Source organism: Papilio machaon, chromosome 1 (assembly GCF_912999745.1).
Source record: "Papilio machaon chromosome 1, ilPapMach1.1, whole genome shotgun sequence".
Classification (NCBI taxonomy): Eukaryota; Metazoa; Arthropoda; class Insecta; order Lepidoptera; family Papilionidae; genus Papilio; species Papilio machaon.
Genome location: NC_059986.1, coordinates 1,122,162 through 1,134,354, shown reverse-complemented (window position 1 = coordinate 1,134,354; position 12,193 = coordinate 1,122,162). Strand labels below are relative to the sequence as shown.

Sequence of the window (12,193 nt, the reverse complement as noted above, 5' to 3'; positions counted from 1 at the left end):
TATATTGTTTATTATTGTATTGCTCGAACCCAGCCAAAATGCTGCCGTATTGCAAATACCTTAGTTCAAAACCTGTCCCAAAAACGTTCCATCTTTATTAAAAGTTAGGCACAATTTGAAGTGCAATTTTATTATCATGTATCCGTGACTTTCAAGCAAAATCTAGTATAAATAAATTTAAGTGGTAATACACGATAAAACATTTGAAAACAATAAGCTACCGAGTTACTTACGGCTGTTTGTTTTTATCTGAAACGTGAAATAGTTTCCGAAGCCGATAACTGGCGTGCGGGCCGTTATCTTTCGCGAACGTGCAAACTTTTGATCAAACGTTGGCCCAAAGTCGCGATATGTATATTTAGATGTTTGGCAAATGATAAAGCATTAAGTTTATTAATAATTGTATGCTTCAAAATTACTAATATATCCACGCTTTTAATCAAAATTTTCATTATTATAAAAAGAGTAATGAAGAAAGATTCCATGAATGCACATGTACTTACGAATGTTTTTTATATGTACACAAGGCTTTGGCATCCAATATTTGTTGGCATGTTGGCCAAAAATGCCCGCAACGCGCATTTTGCCGATTTTCGCGGCAACAGCGATAAGTGGTATCGCTCGCTTTATCGCTCACCTACCATTGCTTGTTTTCAATGAATAATACATTGTTAAGCTTAGATTATTAATTAGACAAGGATTGAATTATTTAATACCATCTCACGGAATTATTTAAACTTATTTAAATGCAGTTGTATTTTGGTAAAGCTGGCAAAGATTTAAAGATTTTAATTTGGATTCAAAACTTAGCAGAAAATGTCTTGACATAATGAAACCTTGCGTACTTGTAGCCTAATTTTAGTCTTCTTTACCTTCCTACCCTTTTCTTATAAGAAAATGATAGGAAGGCGAACTGGATTTGACTGAGGATTGCAACAATAGGAAGGGAAAATATTCCCTTTCTGTGCGTCCCCTTTTCTGTCGATTAAAGATTGGCAGTACATCTTCTAAATTATTGGCACACCAAATGGATCAAATAGAACATAGTCCGGAAGAACACATAGACTACTAATTAAGTTTTTAAATTCTGCGCGGGTAAAATCGCGGATGACAGCTGACAGTAGATTATAAATTATGCAATCATGGCAACTAACCACCGTATTGGCAATACATAGTCAATTTATAATCAAAATATTGCAACGTCATAATTGTGATAATAATGATAAAGTACGTTATCGATAATAATTACAAATACATGTTTTATAATCTATCGTGTAGTTGTAACATGTAATAAATATGTAATTAACTGATATCTATTGATAGCGATGATAATTTGTATTTAGCCTGTGTTACATATCGTGTTACAAAGAAAGGTTCTTTGATATTAACTTAACGTAATCAACAACCGTTGCATTAAATAAAACATACTGATGTTAATAATAAGATTTAATTTATACAGATCAGACAAATTAGCTTCTTATTTTTAAATAAAATTTAAAATATAAATATTTTAGTATTTTATTTACATTTAAAATTCTAATTAAGATAAAATTTTCGATTGGATTACTTATAAATTAATTTGTAATTCAAATAAAAATTAAATAATTTTATTACTGGCAGTCAAAATATCTATTTGATATTATTTAGGAATTATTAAAGGTTTATTATTACAGCAAATATAGTAGTAATAGTATTTCTTCGAAATGTGACTAATAAATGGTTAAAAGAAAAGGATTTCTTGTTCTCAAAAGCAGTTAACAGACATTATAAACAAAAAAAAGAAACAAAACACTCAAATTGTATTTCTATTCTTGTTGTTGTACATTCTTTAACAACAGATGGCGTTGTAACAAGCCGTACAAGTGCCGCCGAACAACCAAAAAACAATTCGTTGCCACCTCAACATGAACATTAATATGCAAACGATATGTAACACTATCAAGACAGATAATAAAATTCTGTCTCCGTAACAGATAAGATCTCAATCGACATTTTTTATTGACTTTCAATATTTAGACAGTTGAGGTTCGTGTTTCTGGTCAATATTCAATTACTTGTTAACGTTCGTTGACTTTGGCTGGTTTTATATTAAACTAGCTGACGCCCGTGACTCCGTCAGCTCGGCATAAAAAAAAACTTTTTTTAGCAGCTTGTGTGTTCTTCCAGATTGCTCTACATACTCGTATATGATAAATTTCATTTACGTCCATCCATTCATTCAAATAATCGCATTTACAATATCAGTAAGATATGTTTTCTGCGGATATCAAATTCTGTAGATTAGATGTCGATTCTTATTCCAAACTAATAGTTAAGTAATTTAGTATCCAACATTCTGGATATGTAAAGCTTAGAATATACCAAAACTTTACTAAACATTACGAAAAAAAAGTTATTTATAAGTATGAATACTTCTATCAATACATTCATAGAAAACTGAAACAGTACTGGTTTGTTCAGTCATAATAAGTGTAACTTTAAAGATATAAAAATTATAAAACTATAGTAAATTTATAACCAATTAATCTCATATATCTTGTAAAGATGCGGCACAAAACACAAAGTACAAATTCAAATAATATATTTGATCAATATAGAAGAATCTTTTGTAATATATTAGTGACATAGAGCATTCTAATCCTTTTTCTAATCGAGGGAATGCGATAGGCGCGCCCGCTAAGTGACTTTCTAATGACCAATTTGTGACGGCAGTTACGTTACATCGCCGCCCACACGAATATTTCAATCGTAATCGATCGAATGAAAAATAAAAATCGATTTTCAAATCGGGAATATTCAATTCGTATTTCACAACACTATCGTTCGAATCTACTCCCGTTACGAGATGTAAAAGAGAACCGAACGTGACGATACATCGATTAGAAACTTTGAATTATTACTAATGTTCGAAATTTGTTTATATCTTTAAATTTCAATCGAATAACTAACGGAATATAAAAATCGGTGATCTTTTATATTTCTTTTATACGAGTATAAATCGATATATGTTATTTATTATTTAAACTAAATAATTTGGAAAGATGCGGGTGGCCAGAGCAGCTATCCGATGAAGACAGTTACATCTTTTATGAGATCCTTTAATAAATGTAACTCTTTTCTTCAACTGGGTGGGGGTCCGAACTACGATCTAGTTGAGAACTATTTGTAGTGCAACAAACTTATTTGGTCCGGTAAGAAAGGCGCTGCTGTCGCGCAAGTAGAAAGTTACACTTTTTTAACATTGTCGCTAGTGAGCTATAAAAATTTAGTTTGTTTTATACCGACCGGGTCAAATAGCTTTGTCAATAGGTAACAACAAATCTGATATTTAAGTCACAAAAATTGAGATATCCACCAAATCTGGTTTTACCTCCACTTTTAATGTCAAAACTAACGCAAATGTGTTTTTGTTTTAAACAACAAATTCACATTTAATTTAATGATATTATGGAACGGTGTTGTTTTCATGTTAATTAATTTGTAATAAATAACAAGGTTGAAAACTGCGTCAATACAGAAATAGGAATGCAAAACAATTTGAAATTTTCTAAAGATTATTAGGTGATAACGTTTGTTTTTCTGGAACGAAGGTAGAAGGTAACCGATGTATTATACTTTTTTAGTTCGACAGTGACGAAGTCGCGGGCAACCGCTAGTTTAAAAATTATCTCCGAAAAAGTGTTTTTATCCATCATAAAATTTTCTACGTGCGTTTATGTATATCCATTGCGCTGAGCAACCTGAACGATTTACACCTATTCAGCAAAGTATCACCTAATATAAAGTATGCTATGAAGTTAATAGACTTAATTAACTTTTCTTTCAGTTTTTTTTAATTAATAAATGTAAATTAATTTCACTTAAAGATTTTGAACAGTAAATAATCTCAATCTTACAACGATATTAGACAAGAGAAGAGGGCGTTAGTATCGCGGAAGTGTGTAGTGGTGACGCGTGCGCTGACACTTCAGCCTGTAGAGCTTCGATTGCGCATTTCCTGTGCATTACTAAACACGGCGCACGTGCTTATCTGACACGTTCACATGCATCCCACTTTAACGCATATTGTTATCTAATTTTGAATCATAGACACAGATGTTAATGCGAAATTATTTGGAACTTAAATATCTACACCAAACGGATAGTGGAACAAATGCAGTCGCAATCACGTGATCGACTCATTAGTGAATTATTGAAATTAATCCTTGTAGTTTTTGAGTTCGTTATAAATAATAAAAAATAAACATCTTTAATCTTTATTATTTGAGTACAGATAAGAAAATATTCAGTTTAAAGTATTTGTGCTTTGCAAGTGAGTGATTTGCATCAAGTTAGTAGTCGCATTAATTCAATGTATATATAGTTATATATTATAGCAGTAAATCATTATATATAAGGTACTAATGATATATTTTTCTTGCAGGTAAGTGTACAGCTATCATGTAAGTAATGTGCTCGTTACCCGTCAATAAGATGTATTAGAGGAAACATTAGCCAATGCTTTTGTACATTTTATGACATTTCATACCCATCGTTATGAATAAATCATTCGCAAGCTTATAGACAGAACCCCTGCTTATTTATGTACACATTAAGTAATGTATAAGGGTAACTTTGACAATAATTTAACCTAATGTAATATTTAAAATATGTATGTACAGGTATATATCGAAAAACTCACCCGAACCGGTGGCCATCAGTGACACTAAATAACAATAGCACATTAGCGCCACGCTGTCAATTAAAATGCTACAAAATTCTTGCCTTGTCATGTTTTGTTTTAGATGTTATTTTTATGCCTCAGTAGCAGCCCTTTCAGCGGGCCAGAGATCATTGTTGGACTCTAGCTTCTAGACATATTTTGTGATAGAAATAAACGCGATAGTAGCGTCTCACTCACCGGGTCAGAAAAGTTTGACGGACTAGTGACAATAATTTCAAGATAGATTATGTGTATGTCACCGGCAATTAGTGAACACCGTCAAATCGTAATTTACCGTTGCAAAATGTAAAGATTTACCGAATTGCAAATCAAACAAATTAATTCAAAATATAAAGTGTTATATTCTGTAATGACATATTCATTTTTTTTATATTTCAATTGACTTATCGTTCTATATCAGTATACTGAAGTAGCATAGATAAAGCTTTCCACTCCCGGTCCGGAGACAAATCAGCACAATTACTTTGAGCGCTAATGTTACCGCGATACCGACGCGACTCTACGATTTATAGTCTACCCGTCTATGTCTACCATTGCTGCAAAAAAGTTCCTCCTAGCAAAACGGAACTTAAAATTTTAATCTTTCTAATATTACAAGTGCGAAAGTTTAGATGGATGGATGTTTGTTAGAAGATATCTCCGGAACGGCTAAACGGTTCTTGATGAAATTTGGCACAGTATTAGAACATAGTCTGGAAGAACACATGGACTATTTATTAAGTTTTGTTTTTAATACGCGCGGACGGAGTTGCCGGCGACAGCTAGTTTATAATTGCCAACCCTCATTAAGAAATACCTTAATTGTAGATTTATTATACTAAACTAAAACAGCAGAAACGGCTCAATATGTTTTTAAACTCCTCAATATTCTGTAGTAATAAATTATAATTTAACTTCTCATTAATTATTCAATTTGTTTACGTTTAAAATGTTTTATATCACTATAAAAGCGGCACATAAAACCTTAAATAATTCTTATGCCTATATGAATAATAAATTATTAAGGAAATCTCAACATTTGTACAAATTTTTTAATAGCCTTTTAATTAATTAATTACGTAATAATCATAACCAAAAAAATTGTATCAATAAATCTAAACACTTCTTCAGAAGAATAGAGTTCATCCTAGTCCATCATACGAAAGCCTGGGGCCACCAAGTTTTAACGTGAACTGAGCTTAAACTCAGTTTAATGTATTAACCTCGTTTAGCTTCGAGTGAGTTATCGCGCGACAATTTATCTGCGCAGTCACTCCAAACTCGGGGACGCAGAAAAAAGCTCCAAAAAAAGTTTAATAATGCCATTTAGCCGCAAGACATACGTTTTACTAAATGAGGTACTTATGCAGAGCTTTTTAAGTAATGCACATAATCTCTAAACTTTAATCTCAGAACTAGACACTGCTGCTATTTAAACTTGATTAGTTAAATTTTGCTTTAGTTAAATTTACATATAAAATTACGTTTAACTAATATAACTTTATAACTTTTTTGTTATTCTTATTAGAACTTAAATCATATAATTTTGTACATTTCTTTATTTGCTGTTGTTAAAAGGTTAGTGTAATTTCCACTAATTTTATTTTTTCGAATCTTTCTCAAGAAATAACTACAATTTCGGTTGACTTTTCTGTTACACATTTGGTAATTAAAACATTGAATTCAATTTAGAATTCTAAATTGCTTATTTTGAGTGTTTTTTTAAAATCTTTTAAATTCAGCAAGTCTGCTTATCTGAACCTATTTCCTTTATGGCTGCACTCAAAAGATCATCAAAATAATTCACTAAATGGTTTTTTTGTGTTTCAAGATAATAAATTCTAGATATCGCTGCAGATATCTGAGATTATTCAAAATTAAATGTCAAAAGACTATAAAGCTATAAAGCTTGATGAATATATTTGCAACTGTATTTGTAAGATTTAGAATAACTTTTACATTTATAGATACTAATGTAAAATATTAATCTAAAAACAAAAATACATCGTGTATATCGTGTTGGGAGAAAGTTGAAAAAAATCCATTTATAAATTCCAAAAATATACGAGGGAACAATTAAAAAGTTGCATCATCGAGCCTTGACAAATATCTAGTCTACTTTAACAAATACGTTGACGAGTTTTTCGGGTCTCTGTATTATCTGTGCGCCACAGGGCACAGCGGCCCTTGGTACACAATTTTTCAGGCCGATATACCCAACTGTGCCAACTTGAGTCTTTAAAAAGTTTATCGGCCGAAGTTCGCACACCTCGCTTCGCTCCGACGCAAATGATATATCGACTACATTAATCTTCGTAGCGTTGTTAAACGTTAGTTAACCGATGTCGGTGGTACTCGCCTCTTTGGCATACGATAAAAACTTTTTAATCTGTCACATTATGTTTGGGAACATGAAATGGTATTTTTTATCTGTTTTATACCCGTACGGATTTAATATTGTTCACAAAGTTGAATCTTGAATAATATAACGGTGTAATTTTATATCACAAGGATTTTTTCATTCCTAGTGATCGTGTTCAATTCTTATCCAAATAAACTAAAAAGAAAATATTAACAATATACAATTTTTTAAATTTGTATGGTTACGAGAGATTTTATTGTCTAATATTACCACAGATACTAAATAAAACACACCTAATCCGGTTATAATGGTAGAGCGCAAGTCAATCAGACGGGCCACGTATCGGGCGATGAAGCGCAAACTTGATGGCTCAGTGATAAATTCACAATATCCGGCAGGCGTCGCCGCTGCCCTATCGGCGCATCTCGTATTATATACACTATTGTTTTTATTGTTTTCGAGCAACAGATGGCGCGGAACATGTTTAAAATGTTACCGACATTTTTAATGGGAATAGATATTTTTATATTGATCTAGTGAATTGATGGTTCTTGGTATATTTAATGACCCATGTGATTGAATAAGTTTACACAATCGATATGACTTACCACGTTAAAAATTAAAATGTACATAAAAAATTTCTTCACCTTGTGTCTTCTTTCTTCAATTGTTTTACGGCTCTTTAACCAAAATATTTGAATTAATTTAATACCTAGATGGTTAGGTAATCACAGGTCAAAATCTTTAACACTAATCCGTGGATCTTAAAAACTTGAATTCAGATTATATTTACATGAATATAGATCAATAAAGCAAAAAAAAAAACAATCAATACTTATTCTAAAAGATCTCTAGTTTTCGTATCACGAATTATTTATGCAAATTAGACTACGGTACACCGCTAGACAATATCTCTGAGCTGTCATCACTTATCGCGTCCATTTTTAATTTCTCTTCACAATACATCTTGATAAAATTTATCATAATCACCCAGTAATCTGATTACCGTAAAGTAACAGTTTATTCACCCCAATCGGCAATAGACAATATCCATCTCATGACTGCCATATCGGAAAATATAAAGCTGCCAACACACTACAACATTAGATAACTACGTCCAATTTCGGCATCGGACCCGATAACGATCGGTCTCAGTTTTTATTTATGGCGTCGCCTATCTAGGCGCATATAAATAACGCGAATCTGCGGCCCGTATCGGTCGTATCGCGAGATGCGACGATCCCTCTTATTTATTAGGCGAGCGAGCACGCCCACGGGGCGCGCATAGCTTACGGAGCCCTGATTGTCGCCTCTCGAAGTTCCGTTACCTGATACTGTTTATAACATGCTGCCATCTAGTGTGGAAAAACTTTAATTACTCAAAACTCAAAAGCTTAGGAGTTTAGTACACATATGTGCGAGAGAGTTGCCACAGATATTATATTTTTCTTTTGTTATCAATTTCTGTTTTGCTTCCCTTAAATTCTCATTAATTTAATACATCATTTCGTCACAAGACTTAGTCAAAATGCTTTTCCCACAACTTTGAACAACAAAAAAGTGTAGGTATATTAAGAGTGTAGACACATCACATAATGATAACGTGTCGTTCTCGTAGTCAGACGACAAGAAAGTATCAAATATTAACCACCGAACACACCTGAAGCCGGACGTCTCGGTATGCATGTGAAGAAGACGGAACGTCACAAACACGTCTCGCAACACAAAAACATCGATATCGATATCTCGCTTCGAAAACTTACGGCATAAAATCGAACAGATTCCTGTATTTCGAACTGCACGCGTTATTTTGCGAATGAGATACTATCAGCAGTGCGTTAGCAAGAAACACATTTCAAGAGAAACATGGTCGATGTTGGGCCGAAACGAAACAAAGCGTTGTGACAACGAGATAAACATCGATTGGCTCGCGAAACGTCGCGTCCAAACGGACCGAACAAATTATCGATTCATAAAAACATCGATTTTAAAATATTGCCGCGCGCTCTTCGTGTCGCTCTCGCAGTCATATAGGGTGGCCATTCTTTTTGTAGTCGTTATAAACATGTCCGTTTATGAAATTAATTTGTTTAATGAGTTGACATTAAGTTCGATTCGATCCCAATTAAAATAGTTCCGCTGATATTCCAGAGATGAATTTAATGCAACAAGTATTTGTGACACGACATACTTGTCTTATTATAATCGAGTCCTCAAAAATGTTTGGTAAAAAACATTAAAAACAAGACTATAATTTTATTAATACATTTACCATTCTACAAAACAAAATAACTAAAACTGGACTTCTTCACCATTACTCTGTAGTTAAATTGTTTAAACTTTCGTGAGACATCATAATTAATTAATTAAGAAACGGCTTAACTCACGTTTGATCGTCCGGTGATGGCACCGACTAGTTTCGGACCCATCGGGGGTCCATCTTCAGGGCGAATGTTTAATCCGAAGACTTCGCGGTCGCGTCGCGTCTCGCACTGATAGAGAGTCCGAAACTAGTCGGTGCCGTCACCGGACGATCAAACGTGAGTTAAGCCGTTTCTTAATTAATTAATTACTCTGCAGTGATAAATAATTTCTGTGTTTCATTTTCATTCGAAAAAATTGTAAAACCACGGAGGAAATAGAAAAAAATATTAATAAATGGACTCTCCGTCTAAATCCTAAGCGCATGGCCACATCCTTTTGGAGGTTCGCGTCTATCAGAGCCGTATGTCATGCGACATCGCGCGATCGTCGCGTTTCCCCCGCGTCTCTCCCGCATCTTCCCCGCGCCTCGCCGGACACACAAGGTGAGATTTGGCCGATACCCGCGATCCCGAGATACCCCACCGAATACCGAATAGTCTTAACTCATTACGTCTCGCATACGATAAATTGTACGTTTTTTTTTTGGATATGACGTAATACATGTAGGCTTTTATATAAGTTTTTTGCTTCGCTTTTAAAATAGACATAGATATCGTTGTTTATGGCGTAAGATTTTATTGATAAAAATATAAGTTAAACATATATTTTATATGTTAACTTACCTATAATCCTTTAACTGATCAAAAAGAAATGTAAAGGTGAATATACACTAGAGCATTTTGTCAAGCATTTCTATGTAATGTAACGTTTTAACGAATTATATGATACAGGTAAAAAGCATAGTTTTCAAAGCACGTCTGGTTCGTGAAAGTGTGATACACAACAACATATCATAGAGCAGCTCGTTGTTATGTTACAAGTAAATGCTCTAGTCTATACCCACCTTAATGTTGCTCAACATAGTTTAAGTACTCGCATCTCAATAACATATGTAGTATATGAAATCCAGCAATTTCTCAATGAATTCCGAACATAATGATGTCTTCGAATTCTCGCATTTTGCAAAGAATTATAATAATTACCTTAACAGAAATATAATAAAATAACAATAAGTTTTCAATTAAATTACATATATGTTATTTATATTTATATATGTAAATATATACGAATGTAAAATCTCTGCTATCAGTTGAGATAAAATGCTTTTAAAAACGTCATTATTCAAGACTTGTTTACAATAAGGCGATAACACGTCTGCGGTATATCCTCAGATTTGCTTAAAATGTTTATTGTATGTATGGAGATAAAAGATAAATCCACATCTCGTTTCATTTCACTTTTTCAATCGCTCCGTCTCGCTCGCACTTGTCGCCATTTCCTTAAGGATAATTGATATTTATTGATAATGATCTATATTTTGTTATACCCTCTTACTCAGATGATAACACTGTTTTAATATAAGTTTTTTGTAATAAAAATTGTTTTTTTTTAACCAGATTAGTTACATGTGATGCGTCAGTGGCGTAGTTGTAACCAGACCGTAATCTAAAACGTCCAGGTTCGATCCCCGCCATGTACTTATGTTTTTCGATTTTCAAATTTCATATGTACATTCGATCTTACGTTGGAGGAAAACATCGTGATGCAACCTGTACATATCCATATCTGCGAAGAAATTCAAAGATATAATGTGAAGGCAACTAACCCTCACTGGGTCAGCGTGGTTGACTATAACCCAGTCACTCCTAAATTGGGTTGGCTCTGAGCCCCTCTGTGGGGACGTGTAATGAGTTGACGGCGACTTAGTATTAATTTTATTTTTTAAATATAAATTTTTACCATTAGCAAATCTTATTTAGATAACTGCACATTTTATTATTCTAAAAATCAAATTCAGGCTTCTCACTTTCATTTTATTACGCACATTTTTTTTTTATATTTTAGATCCCAATTTTTTTTTTATTTACCCTTCATAACATTTTAAGACAAAATTTTGATTGGTCGAAAAACTATCTGAGAGATAGGTCATAGTTATAGAGGGATAGTTATAGAGAGGACATAGGTGTTATGTCCTCTCTATATATTTGAATCTCTTTGTTTCTTTTATAACAATATAACAACAAGGTGGCACACGTCACAAAACCGTAGAATTTCACTGTCGTGACACGTGCATTAATACATATTGTCGTCTCTCTATTGTTAATGTGAATGAAAGGGAAGACAATATGTATTAAATATAAATATGACAGTAGTGGTTTTCTACTGTAAGACCTCAAGTACGCAGTGACCGGTTGCTTGTGGCGAGGTCGTGCGGAGAGACCTGTGTTCTAAGAAAACGGACGTGCAACATTCAGACAAATGAACAATTTAATATTTACAATTGTATGATGTAATTTAAACTTTATTCCGTTGACTTACACATTACATGACATGCATGAAATGTGTAGTTTGTTTGTAATGGCCGTCTGTCACACCGTAGCGTAATCAAAGTGCTGTTTGGAATTAAATAAATTATGTATGTATATTTCGTCAACTTTACAGTCAATGTCTCAGGAGGAGGTATTAAATTAAGCACATTTAATAGACATTTCAATTCGTTTTTAGAGACCTTTGACATTGACGTTCCAATAGTATGGACTTTTGATTTTTTTTTATTGTATAAATATTACTAGAATTAGACGTTCCTATATGAAATTTTTTTTTCTTTTAAAATCAGTAAATTCGTTCATGGTGGGTTCTCTGTTGTTAAACAATATTAAAATAAACTTTTTTTTGGTGACTGAGTAATCACTGTTTGCCTTGAA

The 12,193-nt window shown here is 33.0% G+C and overlaps 1 protein-coding gene across 4 annotated transcripts in view; it reads left to right on the top strand.

Moving 5' to 3' along the window:
• LOC106712815 (zinc finger protein ush) overlaps window positions 1-12,193 on the top strand; it is a 134,925-nt gene that overhangs the window by 87,274 nt on the left and 35,458 nt on the right. Inside the window, exon 2 of one of the 4 annotated variants that reach the window (XM_045686315.1) lies at window positions 4,424-4,442. The exons of the other annotated variants lie outside the window; for them this stretch is intronic. The gene's annotated coding sequence lies outside the window, so the exon portion shown is untranslated. The remainder of the gene's footprint in view (window positions 1-4,423; window positions 4,443-12,193) is intronic. 4 annotated transcript variants of the gene reach the window in all.